General features: G+C 42.8%; 1 protein-coding gene across 50 annotated transcripts in view; it reads left to right on the top strand.

Annotated features, from left to right (window-relative positions):
* MAP2 (microtubule associated protein 2) overlaps positions 1–12,969 on the top strand; it is a 221,861-nt gene that overhangs the window by 77,715 nt on the left and 131,177 nt on the right. For 42 of the 50 annotated variants that reach the window (XM_064661893.1, XM_064661892.1, XM_064661914.1 and 39 more), the window contains one exon: positions 8,872–8,937. The exons of 2 other annotated variants lie outside the window; for them this stretch is intronic. The gene's annotated coding sequence lies outside the window, so the exon portion shown is untranslated. Of the gene's footprint in view, positions 1–8,210; positions 8,232–8,331; positions 8,507–8,532; positions 8,672–8,871; positions 8,938–12,969 lie in introns of those variants that run through there. 6 more of the 50 variants (XM_064661895.1, XM_064661899.1, XM_064661897.1 and 3 more) reach the window with 5 other exon arrangements.

Consider the following 12,969-nt stretch of genomic DNA (forward strand, 5'->3'; position numbering starts at 1 on the left):
TCCTCAGTAGCAGGGTGTTTTTAAATACCAGACACACACAAAAAAATTTGCTTTTAATTAGCCCAGCGAATTCCTCTTTTATGCCCCCTACTCCCCCCGTTGATTTGGAATGCAATGGCTTGCTTGCTGTATCTTCACAAATGATATTATCCGGAAGATTTTTATTACTCTTTGGTTTTGTGTATTTCAGAGATATCTAACTGAAAACATGTGTTTTACAGAGAAAGGCTAGAAGAATGTTTTCCCAGACTCTCCTTTTTGCTTATATCTGGACTCTCCCCAGTTTGCCAGTATCTATCTAACTGTGCAAACCCCACATTTTGGCATTTCTCCAGCTGAGACATCATCACCAACAAAGAAAATGGAATAATTATCCCAGTGTTTTAGGGACAGCATCCCTATTAGGATAAATAAAACTGTGATTTTCTCTTTTTTTGCCCATGATAAGCCTTTTCCTGCCAAACTACTGCCAAGCTACTTACTCTGATTTGTCTAGTTATTTGTTTAAGGCCTCGTCTCTCAATATGCTGTTCAGTCCTTTTTTTTTTTCCTCTTGATTTCCTGCTTTTAGAGCTGGGAACTGCTGTGCAGTATACTGCAGTGATCTTGATTTTGGGAGATGCTTTCCTGTGAGAAACTCATCCTAACATGGGGTGAAATCTGAATTTTATAAATGCAAAATCAGGAGATGAGTTTGTTGGGATTCTTTATTGACAAACTCATATTGCCATGCGTATTTTTTAAGTTGTGCTCTTGTCCTGTGGGTACTTGTAAACTACTTCATTGGATTTTTTTCTCAAAATCTTTGCAAAGATGACATTTCAGTGATTAGTTTGTAATTGACCTTTCAAGATAGAGTACAATGTTTGGAAAGATATTTGTGAAGATAAAGCAGACTCTTGTCTGGGATCTGCTCTGAAACCTTAAATACTCTTCTTGAGTCAGGAGGATTCACACACTTTCGAAGCTGCATCTATCTTGCTTAGAGTGTTTCTTAAGTTGCTCTTTACTATTCTAACCTGAAGTTCTGCTTCTTTTTCAACTAATCATATGTGGTATTGCTCACTATTGGTCTTGTGAAAATGGGACAAATGTTGAGTATGTTGAATTATACCCTTCTGTGCATCGTCTTTATTGTGCCTCTCTGCTGAACCATGGCTTTTTCTGTCTGCTTTTCAGATGGTATTGATTCTTTTTTTGTTGCCTTTTATGTTCCTTAACTTTTCTGATTATATTCCTGTGCTTTTGCTGTCCCTTATTTACATGGCATTTGTCTCTGTTTTTTGCATGATTTTTGAGTATTCAGGCTCTTACAAAGCTTAGTATATTCTTCCTCTGTACTGGTACAGTTTGTTGTTAAAGCTGCTAAACTCACTTATTTCTGTCTTTAATTTCTGGTTCTGTGTATCTCTTGAAGCTTGCACAGAGCATAAACCCCCTGTCTCTTGAGCTGTTCATGCTTTCTCCTGTTGCCTGCCAAACTGAATGGAAATCTTCCAAAGAAGCCCAGTAGGATGGTAGAGGAGCCGAGATTGGCAGTTTCTCTCTCTGTCTTCACCTCTGCCTTTCGCCCTTTTAATATCAGATGATATTCTCCTCCACGCCCTAGTGTTGCTGTGGGATCTCGCCTCTGCTAAATAGTATCATCCTTTGAATACAGTGTAAACCAGTGTCTGAGTGGCTTACAGTCCCCTGGCAGTTGTTGAAGCAGCAGTTCCCTGACTTACTGGCAGTGCTGTTGTTTGGGCCTGTCATCTAAAATGCCTTTGATCTAAGTACTACTTCATCTAAAAGAAGGCCACTTGAGGTATATCAGATAAGTTCCAATTTATCCAAAATTCCCTTTTGCCTAATGACTTCCATGTTTTCCATCCCATTCTGATAAACCAGAATTGACTATAATCGTGTTACACCTCCCAGAAGTCTCCCTGATGGTGGCGATTGGATGTGACACTCTTTGCTTTGTACCCTGAGCTCATGAACAGCGTAACTGAGCACTGCAAAACAGCTGCTGCCTGTCACCCTCGGGGCAACTACAGATGAGGGAAGTAATTCACATGTACAGAGAGCTTAAAAATAATTTTGGGCAGCACTATGAGATCAGGGTGACTGAAAGCTATGTTTAAGTTACCTAATCCAAATCTCCATTCATTAAACCCATTTTAGTCTTGATGTAGTAACTGCTATGCACCCAGTGGAGCACTGGCTGACTGAAATGTGTGTAAGCAAAGAGGGAATTGTGGTCATTATGTTAACCACGGGAAATCTGCTTTTATGGTGATGTAAACAAGAATCAGTCATAAGTAGCTAATGAATTAGTACCTGCTATGTTCATTTCACAGTAAACGTGACGGAATCCATTGCAAGAGGGTCCTCTGCAAAGATGGTCTCTGTAACACCAGCCCTCCTTGCCTTTATTGAAAGTGCTACAAGAGTGTGCATAAATACAGATTCTGATCCAAATGCACTGAAGCCAAAGAAAGGCTTCTGGTGGTTTTAGCTGGGCTTTTTCTCAGAGGTCAAAGTGGCTGTTAATTGTGGTTGGTTTTACTGGAATTGTGACGTCTGTGAAGGACAGCTATTGGACAGACTCATCCCCGTGCAGAGGACCTGGATGCCCACGCAAAGAGGGGAAAAAGCTGTTGCATCATGCTGGCAGTGCCACCTCTGAGCCCATGTGGGTCAGGCCGACAGGCAGCAGCATTCTCATAAGGCAGCTTTTGTTGTGTCTCCTCTGAGGCGAGGACAGAGCTGCTTCCCCTCCTGTGGCTCAGCTGCCAAGAGCTCCTCCATGGGTTTCTGCCTGACTGCCTTCCTTACGTAAAGTGCTGCTAAGTGAGAAGCTGTTCAAACCAATTCTGCTACATGTTACTACATGTTACTGCAATTTCTATTGCCTGTCTGGTTGGTTTTGCTGTCGAGGAACAGCAGTGAGTTTCTTTAAAAATTCTTGACGGGAAGTGTGGACACAGGAGAAAATAACTGGCTGGCGGCTTCCAGGAAGGCAGTACTGAGCTGCTAGGGAAGGTATCTCTGAGAGAAGATTGATCTTTAATTTAAAGAGCAAGCACCTTTTCTCTGAAAGGGACAACAGCTGTTTGAGGAAAACCGCAATTTTCACTACTGTGTTAACTATGTACCAATGTCCCACTGACTGCAAAAAACTTACATGTTTTCCTAAATATAAATGGGTTTTGAATTGAAAGGCCATCCAAACCCTATGGTCAGACAAAACAGGTAAATCTGTGTATTTTATATTGCAGTTACTGTTTTATATGTCCTTAAGACCATGCCAGCTCTGTTTATATTTTAATTGCATGTTATGCAAAATCTACTTCAACAAATGATTCATTAGTTTAAAATATTTTATTTATAAATTTAATATAGAGTAATAGCTAAGGCTTCTGTTAGGAGGTATGATGTGACAGTTAATTGAAAAACATTAGGTTACATGGTTAAGTGAAGTACAAACTGACATTTGAATAAATTCTGTTACAGTAGCTGTGATATTTTACTGTAAACAAGTTTTTATCTTGATTCATCACCCCACTGGTAGGCCAGGAGATAGAAAAGATGAGAGCAAGTGGTAGAGCTTCTGCCTGCAGTATTTTCTTAGTCATAAACCTTGTGATAGGATGGAGCAGCAGTTAGTGTGTCTCTCAGATGCACGTGGTACATCAGTCTGTCACGTGGACACCCATCGAGACACTATGTTCTTGTGTGAGCCTAATCTGTGAGCCTCCCAGTAATGCAGTGTTGACTGCACAGGCCTGTCTCAAGCCTCTAAAGGCATTGTGCTCATGGATGTGTGCACTGCAGTGATCTGGTCTTGTGGAAAGTTGTGTCACTCTCAGGTGGTGTTGGTTTCTGCAGGAGGGTTGGTGCTATCGATTATTTCTGATACCGTGGGCTGAAGATTTAGATTGTCCTCCAGGGGCAGTGGAGTGACAAGGCACTTGGGGGCTGTGCTGACTGGGACACATCAGATGGCTCCAGTGACGTTTCAGTGTTTCTCTGAGATGGATGTTTGCTGTTCCCCTCCACGGGCAGTACCCAGGGCAGAGGTGGTGGTTTATTTTGGCATAACAATACAAAAGCTTGTGTTGCAGCAGTTGCTAGTAACTGTACCATATATACATACAAGGTTTGGGGAGTAGCAAATACTTTTAATGAATTTTGCTTTCTTATTCTTTTGTTCTCACTGGTCTTTAAGCTAGAGACTAAGGATTTCCTAAGAAAACCAAAGAATACATTTATTTGGTAACTTCAAGGGGTTCAGTGCAGAATTGGTTGTTCTGAAAAGCAGGCCTAGGAGGATTTAAATATCCTATATCTTCCAACTTGATTTCTTGACATGCTGGCACAGAGTGAAATAGAAGATCCCTTTCTAGGTATTCCACATATCAGTTATTTAGTTGAGGAGAATCAGCTTGGATTCACAACAGAAAGATCGTGCCTGAAAGTATCTGTCTGAAAAGTTTAAAAGAAATAAGCTGAAGTAGGGGAAAGAGGGGACACAATTTGCCTGGGATTTGAAGGCTCGTTTATACAACCACGCTGCACAGAAGCCCATGCCGTGTCAGCGGGTGGGTTTAATGGGTGCAGGAGAGCTGGCTGTGATACTCGATGTGAAGACCTGCCTTTGCATGGATGCTGGGAAAGGGCAATGTCACCAGGACAGGCCTGTTTTACTGGTAGCCTGGGAGGAAAGGCAGGTGAGTTCCATGAAGATGTTCAGTCTGCTGTGGATACAGAGCTAGGGGCACCACTGCTGTAAAGGAAACAATGTGATTGAAAAGACCCTGGCGGGGCTGCATAAGGTAGGTAGATCAGCCATTGACTGAAACCGAAACCAGGGTCCCCCTGCCCCCTGAAACTTTCTAACGTGCCTTGAAATCCTTTGCACCCACAGAAGCTGCTAACTCAGCCTGCAGCTTTTGCTGACTCCTCCCCGTGCTCTCAGTTGTCAGTAACCATGGAGATACAGACGGTGACTCCAGCCTCAGCCTCCCTCACGGTGTAGCCCTGGTGAAAGAGCTGCTGTGCTGTACTGCGTGTGTTTTTCTAGAATTAATTAATACCCTTCTATCCTGTTTTTTCCCCACCTCAAGAAGGAGGGGAGGGGAAAATAAAAGGAAGTTTTTCCCTCAAATGGCTGGTAAAACACGATAGTCTGATGTTTATTACTGCTGCAGAAGATCAGACAATACTGACAATACTTACAGAGTCCGGTGAAGCACCTGTCTCCTCCCAAGCTCTCCAGCAGGCAACCATCCCCAACACTGTTTCAAGTGGTAAGACAATAGCAAATGAAAAGAAAATTCCCTGTTCCAAGGCTATTTTTACCAGAGTGGTGCAGTTCCTGTTCAGTAGACTTATTCCTCTTAATCTACATCACGGATGATATTGGATGCTATTTTAAGCATTGCATAAAATGTTCACCCAGTCTTTGCTAAAAAAGAAGCAACCAACCCACAAGTCCTTTGTTAAATGCTGGTTGCAAGACTTCAGCAGGGGTTTGGGTGGAAAGATCTTAGACTGAGGTTCTGGAAGCATCTTGCTTGGTTTGGGAACAGAAGTTGTGTGTGACCTTGGGTCACAACCACCCCCATGATTGGTTGGTTGGTTGGTTTGTTTTTCCATTATCCTGAAAATGAGGAGAACACTACCACTGTCTCTTCAGGGTTTGGGCTCTTCTAAGTAATCTGTTGCAATGGAAGTCTGTCTCCTGCTCTCTCCGGCATCTTGCAGAGAAGGACCCAGTTTGCAGCTGGATTTTCTAAGCCCTCTTACAGTGCAGTAATGAAACCGAGTGCACTGTCTTGTGTGAATATCAGAATTAAAGAGAAACACCCACCTGCACAGGTGAAATCTTTGTTTGGACCAGGCTTCAGTCGCAGTCTCACCACCTCCTTTACTGAAACTGTAAATGTCTTTACTCTTCAAGAGGTACCGTGCTGAAAATGTAATTTAAACATTTCCAGGTCTTTGACTTATCAACTTCCTAATGCTTGTATTTTCACTGCATTGATTTTATGTGATGAGTTTCATGCTTTTGTGGCTAAGCCGGGAAAGCATGAGGTTAAATCTCAGGGCTAAGTGTTCTCTGTGTTCCAGCATTTGCCTGGATCAGGCCCTTCATCCCTGACTCCTGTGTCTTTGTCTTGTCAGAAATGTTTTTATAGGTGTATGAAAGACATATCGCAGGGCAGCCAGAACAAACTCGATGATTGAGATGCTCTTTTATTTACAGTATCTTATGATGAAGCCATTTGCCATGGGCTGTTTTGGTAGATTGTGTCCTTGGAAATGCTTGCATGGGCAGATCAAAAGAGACTTGGATGGCTGTTTGAAGGTTTATCCATAGGCTCCAGGGTGTAGGACAAAGCCTGGCAATACATATCTGTCCCTTATGAGCCACGTGAGTTCTGTCAGGAACATCCGAGAGAAAATACAGGACAGTTTTCAGGACTTCTTGCTATCCCTCCACCATCCCAACTCCCTGGTGTTGTTTCTGGGGCCTCCCAGAGCTCCTGGCTACTTTGGGGGAAGTGTGGCTGTGAAGGGGAGCTGAAGAAGTGAGGGAGGGACCAAGGCAATGCTTGAACAAACACCAACTGTTAAATGGTGGAGCTGAGGAAGACGAGGGCAGGATTAGGGTTTCCTTGGTTTCTGCAGGGAATGAGCTCTGCAGTGGGAGGTTTGGCAGCAGCAGACACCCCTTCTGATGAGTCACAGGATGCTTTTTCAGAGGAAGGGTCTGAGAATTGCACTAGTGCCGCTCTTGCTCGTTTTTTCTGTTCACTCTGAAGGCCTTTTTGCTGCCATGTGGTACCTGCTGCACTGCTATCCTTGTCCCATACAGCCTGTCTTTGGAGCTACCTTCCTCCATTTCCTCATTCTCCTCTCCGCTGCGGTGGTTTAAAGAGTGGGGAAAAACTTGTCAGGTCAGGATGGAGATGCTTTGTAGTCACCAAGATCTGTTTATAGCAGCGAGGGTGGAAGTTGTGGTTGATACAAAGTTTGATGGATGTGTGAAGTCATCTTGTCATTGTTGTGGGGGAAGACAGTAGGGAATCGATTCCCTTTGCAGCCCTCTACCCCTAAAGCTTTGGGAGAGTGACCCTGGAATTCTTTGAGAAATTTGTTACTCCTTCCTGCAAGCCCCTTGTCCCTTTCAAAGGTAAATGGTGTTCGTTAGACCTCTCCCAAAATTTGTGGTAGGGAGATATTTCATTTTCCTCTCAATATCCTTCCCTCTCAAGTACTCTGCTGACACAGGGACTGAGAAGCACCAGCTGCCAAGTGGCTCTAGTTGACTTGTGTGTCCTGACTGCAGGGAAATTTAAGCTTGTCTTCAGTCCTTAAGAGTGTGGTCAGGCTCATTGGTTATTCCTGAATGCTCCTTCACTGGTTATGCTGTTTCATTACAAACTTCCAATGCTCAAAAACAAACCAGTTCATCTTTTAACTTTAACTCACTCTATTAAAAATTTAGTCCTCTACACCTTCTCGGCTGTCCCTCCCCAGTTGTGCTGTCACCTCCCACAACACTGGGTGGTTTCTGAATTCACAGGTCCCTTTTCCTACTGAGATTAATATTGTCCTGGAGGAAGCCTTGAAATAGAGAGATGAGATCAAAGCAGGCACAACAGCTGAATAGTGGCAGTAAAACTGGACCCCTCACAGCAACTCGGTTTTGAGCGGAACTGTGCAGTGAGCCCTGTTCTGCTCCTGTATTAGTCCTGAAGTGTCCCTGCTTGCCCCTACAGTCCTGCAGGACTTCTGTATTTTCCCTGGTTTTATTTCCCCTTGGTGTGAGTAAGCAAATGCAAGGCTCAAATAACAGCATAGTCAAGCTGGTTCCAACATGTGAGCAGAAGCATTAGATAGAAACATAAAGGGGGAGAGCGAATCACCCTCCTAATCCGTAATGCAGAAAACGCTAAATCCCTCCAGCCCTCCTTTTCAGCATGGACCATCCATAAAACCTGTCTGGGATTTGGATCGGCATCGCGGCAGAACCCGGGTGTGCTGCTGCTTGTGTGCAGTGCGTGCCTGTGTGCCTTTGGCAGCAGCACAAAAGAAACCAGTTGATGATATTCATAGGATTAAAGGCCCGATTCATGGGGACACACTTGGTTGGATGCAATTAAAATGCCTGTCAGGCATTTGATACCAGCAACTCCTTGACAAACTGCTTCAGCAGCCGCGAGGTGCAGCATCCTACTGTAAGTGGATGATGGCGGAGCGGGCTGGTTTGTCATCGTTCTCGAAATTTCTGTGGCCAGAGAACTCCCTCTTCCTCTCCCACTCACCCTCTTTTCCTTTTCACCACTGCGGGGACTTCTTCTGATTTGCAGTTTTCCTTTTCCTGACGTACGCATGGTAGATACAAGCTGGTGGCTTGCAGACTGCGTCTGTCTGGAGATAGGCAGCAAGCCGATGGATAACAACACTCCAGGAGAATGATTATGCAGCAGTTATTTAAGGATAGGCTTTTGTGGTATGGCAGCACGTGAGCTGGTAACGATTTTATTTTAAAAATGTCAGCTTTGTTTGCTTGTTGAGAATTTGAAAGAGCTATGCCTTTATGCTGAAGCTTTTTGGATTTAGTCTGCTATAGATTAAATTCTGTAGTGGTGCACGCTGGATGAATTAAAATGAATAGGTAATAAACTTCTGTGGGTTTGTTTTTAAATATATCGATGCACATAATATGTACACACAGCTTCATACACACAGGCTTGTTTATGCATCTGTGTCTTTGTACAATAGAAGAAAAACTTCTTATAGCTGAAGACTGTTTTTCAGCTAAAATTAAGTGATTTCAGTTTATTTTTTGCCCCTCCCTTTGTTTTTTATTAACAGATTCTTCAGCATATAGTCTTGGACACAACGCGCCGATTGGAATCTGCTTGTTCACCGGCTGGAAAGGTAGGACACCTCTGTTTAATGTGGGAATGAATGTGATACAGGGTGTGGGCTGTGGTTTTTTTATTTTGTTTTTCTTTTTTGATTGAAACAATAGATGTTTTTCTTCATTTTGTCCAGCTGTGTTTTGTGGCAGCTTTGCGGAGATTTTCAAATTGCTTTGGCAGGACTGTGAAGTTATTTTTGATGTGTGTGCGTACGCTCTAGCTAATTAATTAGTCCTTTCGGCTGCAGCTACCACAGGGCGAGATACAAACCCGAGTGCTTGTCTATTGTCTGCTTTACTATAGTGAGAGTGCAGGGCTGTCTCCCATCATACCAGATTTGGGGACATGATAATATTGATTTTAACATCAGCAAGGACAGGGTTAAACTTGCTGGCTTGCTGAGAGCAGGTACAGTCTATCACAGCGGAAAACATAATGCTGGATTCAGACTGTATCACTTCCATGGGAGAGGGAAACTTCTTTTAACCCGTTCACTGCTGCCAAAAACCATGTGTGCTTCAGCTCAGGGCTTTTATGCTTTTATGATTTTTTTTTTTTCCAGCAGCCTGGCAGGGCATGGTAGTGCTGGGTGAGCATCTGTCTTACGGCTTTTTGATACACCGCTGGCACTTCAGAAATTATGTCTGTGTATCAAAATGAAGAAAGCAAGCTGGTTTTTTTTGACAGTGTCATTGCTAGTTCCCAGGAAAGTTTATTGTCCTCTTCTCTGTAATACCTTCTGGCTTTGGTAGCTTTAACCCTTTGATGCTTTAAAGAAAGAGGGAGATAAAACCTTGCAGAATAGAAAACATTAAGTGACTTTGTATTGAACTCTCAGATGTGTTCAGGTAGTTAAGGAATACAGATCTCAGTGATTTGCAGTGGGGACTGTGCCCTTAAAAAAAATCTAAGCAGGATTGAAAATCTGCTCCCTCCACCTTGATGGAGAGACAGAAAGGTATATCCATCTTCAATTAACCTCTCAGGTGCCAGTTCTCACCTAACACCTACCAAACCAGACTTTATGATGTGTTGTTCTTCCCAGGTGCCCTATAGGTGATCATACTTCTTAGCCCTGCATTTAGACCTGGAGGGAATGTGTGTGTTTGTAGGGCAGGAATCAAAATGCGTGTTTGTCTTTATTCTGAAGTTTCAGGGGGCCTTTTGAAAACTAGAATAAAACAGCTGAGAAATTCTTCAGGAAAGGCAGTTATGTTTCATAAGCCTGGACTCCTGAAATGGCCAGTGTGGGTCCCCAGACAGGCAAAAACCCCAAGTGAGAACCTGGGCATTGGCAAGGATGGGGAGCACTGCTAGCAGGAATGCATCCCTCAGAAAAGAGATGAATATTGCAATAAATTGGTAGGGCTGGCTGATAGGTTCTGCTTCCTGGTAGAAAGCATTTGTGATTTTTTTCAGGATATTCTCTCCCGGTTTTTTGGTCTTCCTCTTCTACACATCTTTCTCTTGGCCCTTCTTTCTGCCTTGGCAGAAGGCTTCTTTCCTAATAGATTTTCCTGGCTAAATGAAATATTCGAAAGGAATGCTCTACTTGTTGGTTTTTCTTGGTTGCTTTAGTTACTGTTTCCTCCTGGTATCAGATATCACTACAGTCATTGAAATAGAAAAATTTGAAGTAGATAGTGTATAAAATGCTTTAATTCCTGAAAAATGCATTCGACAATCTGATTTTAGCTAAGAGCAAGTCCCTTCTCTTCCCTCTACTTTTAATTTCACTTCCATTATCCAAGGGCAACAAACCAAACTGCAATCTCATTCTGATTTCATTAATGTTTTGCAAACTCTGTCTCAAGGACTAACGTTGTTTGCTGGGCTTGAAGTCAGAATCCAAGGTTTTACTGCAGCATTGGAGAGGGGGAAAGGAGAGAACTCTTGCAAATAGAAATGGTGGTATTGTTAGCAGATGAGTAGAACTGCCTAGTTTTTATAGTATTGGCAGATAATGGGTCCAGTTTGTTGACAGCATGATCCCTTCAGATGAATGGTTTTCATCTGCTATGGAAATGTCTCTTATCTCCTGTGCACAGCATCTTATCAGTCCTCTAGGATCTATCAAAAACAAAGAAAGGGCATCAACTATTTGTTATTAAATCAGAGTTAGTGGAGACTGTTTTTTTTTTTTTTTTTGCTACATATACATTTCTTACATTTCTGATTTATCTATCATTTTAACCTCCTCCTTTGATCTGGGTTTTTAAGATTCATGTTACAAATCATTCCTTCAGACTACAGGGAAGAAAATGAGATGTTGTGCTGGCAAAAATAGAAATTATTTCAAGCAATGTAATTTTCTTGAAGAAGAGGTAAGGGGCACTTATGCTGTAAGAAGAGAATTAATTCTAGATTGATAGGACTTGAAAATCCTGTGGCCACAGGGATGGTGTAAGATGGCTTGGAATATCAAAAGAAAAACATTTATTTAGCTGATAGAGAAAGGCCTCAGAAGCTGGAGTGTGCAGTGGCAGTGAGGTGTGCTGGATTACAGTTTGTGGACTCCAGGGCACGCATCCAGGATGACGTGATCTTTGGCACTCACCTGCAATTAAACATATGACGTGGGCACCAAATGCACCAAAGGCATCCAGAAGAAACGTGTGGTGTCAGTTCATCCCCAGGGTTCTCCTGCAGGGAGCAGCTTCAGAAATGAGTTTGGGCCCCCGGGTCTGCCCCTGTCTCGAGATCCTCATCCGTTTTTTTAACTGCACTTGTGATGGCCCTTGTGGAGGAGGTAAGGAGGAATTTTGTTTTATGGCTGGTCTAGGCTGGGTTTCGATATTCTCTGTTTGTTTACTAGGGTTAGGGTTACATCACTAGGGTTAATGTTGTCTTATCCTATGATCACATGAAACAAGTATTGGTTTGAGCATTGGAATTAATGGTGCTGACTTTCCTTTGATTTATGTCTTGTGCTTGATGAAGTGAAGATTTTCTTGCTGTTTTACTGATCAGAAAGACTGTCCCCTAGGCAAACTGTTTGGTGGCAAGTAAGAGTCCTCTGTTACAGCTTTCTTTCAGCTGGGACAGGGCTGGGGTCACTTGCAGGGTCTGCCTTTTGTACTTGAATGTCTGTTTTCATGGGACTTGTGGGAAGACAGTTCCCTTTTGTAACAGAGCAGGCTGCAATTGGTCAATGGACTCAACAGTTATTAGCTGTGGAGAACATAATCCACACAAAACTGGCTTTCTGTGAGTAAGGCTGGAAATAATATATCATACCCTGATGGAAGTTCTTTCCATATGGGTTTGCATCTTGTGTCCTCTCCTCCCTTGCCACATTTTCCATTCCTTTTGTGCCAGAGTACCTCCGTTTCTCTATGGCCTTGTGCTGTCAGCTGGGCAGGACACAAGGGTGCTTTAGGGCTGCTCTGGGGTGCTGGCTGGCCGTGGTGTGCATGTGGTGCCTGTCTGGAAGATCAGACTCAGAAAGTGGTGAGGTTATGGCAGTGCTTTCTTCATTTAAGGGGAGGACTCATTTCAGCTTTGTTTTTCGTTTCTAGGAAGAAAGTAAGTTTCCATCCTTAAATTCTCTGTCAAGCTAGATTTAAATATTAAGAGCTAGGGATAGTTAAACAGCAGAAGTTTGGTTTAGGAACGTTAGGAAGGACCCTCTATAACCTATCAAGAAAATAATCATCAAAGCACAAGAATCCAATGGAGGATAAACTGGACCAGGAGCTCAGCTGACATGACCTCAACTGGAGGAAGAAGTGAATAGGTGCAGGCCTGTGGTTCCTGTAAACAGCTGTAAACTGCCAAGTTAATTTCTAAAAATTTGTGTCCTCCTTCTCTTCCTTATTTTCTTTGTCTCTAAAACATACAAAGAAATACCAATGTATTTCTCAGGAGGAGTATTCATCAGCTTTGCAAAATGATTGAGGTCCTTGGATTTGATTATGAGACTTAGTATGGTATCTTTTGTCTTGGCTGCAGTAACAAAGGTGAATGTGGTATTACTGTAGTAGCAGTACCAGTAAAGGGGTTAAAATACATTTAGTAAAAGACTTGATTTCTCCCAGCTTCACCCATC

This window comes from Pseudopipra pipra, chromosome 7 (assembly GCF_036250125.1).
Source record: "Pseudopipra pipra isolate bDixPip1 chromosome 7, bDixPip1.hap1, whole genome shotgun sequence".
Classification (NCBI taxonomy): Eukaryota; Metazoa; Chordata; class Aves; order Passeriformes; family Pipridae; genus Pseudopipra; species Pseudopipra pipra.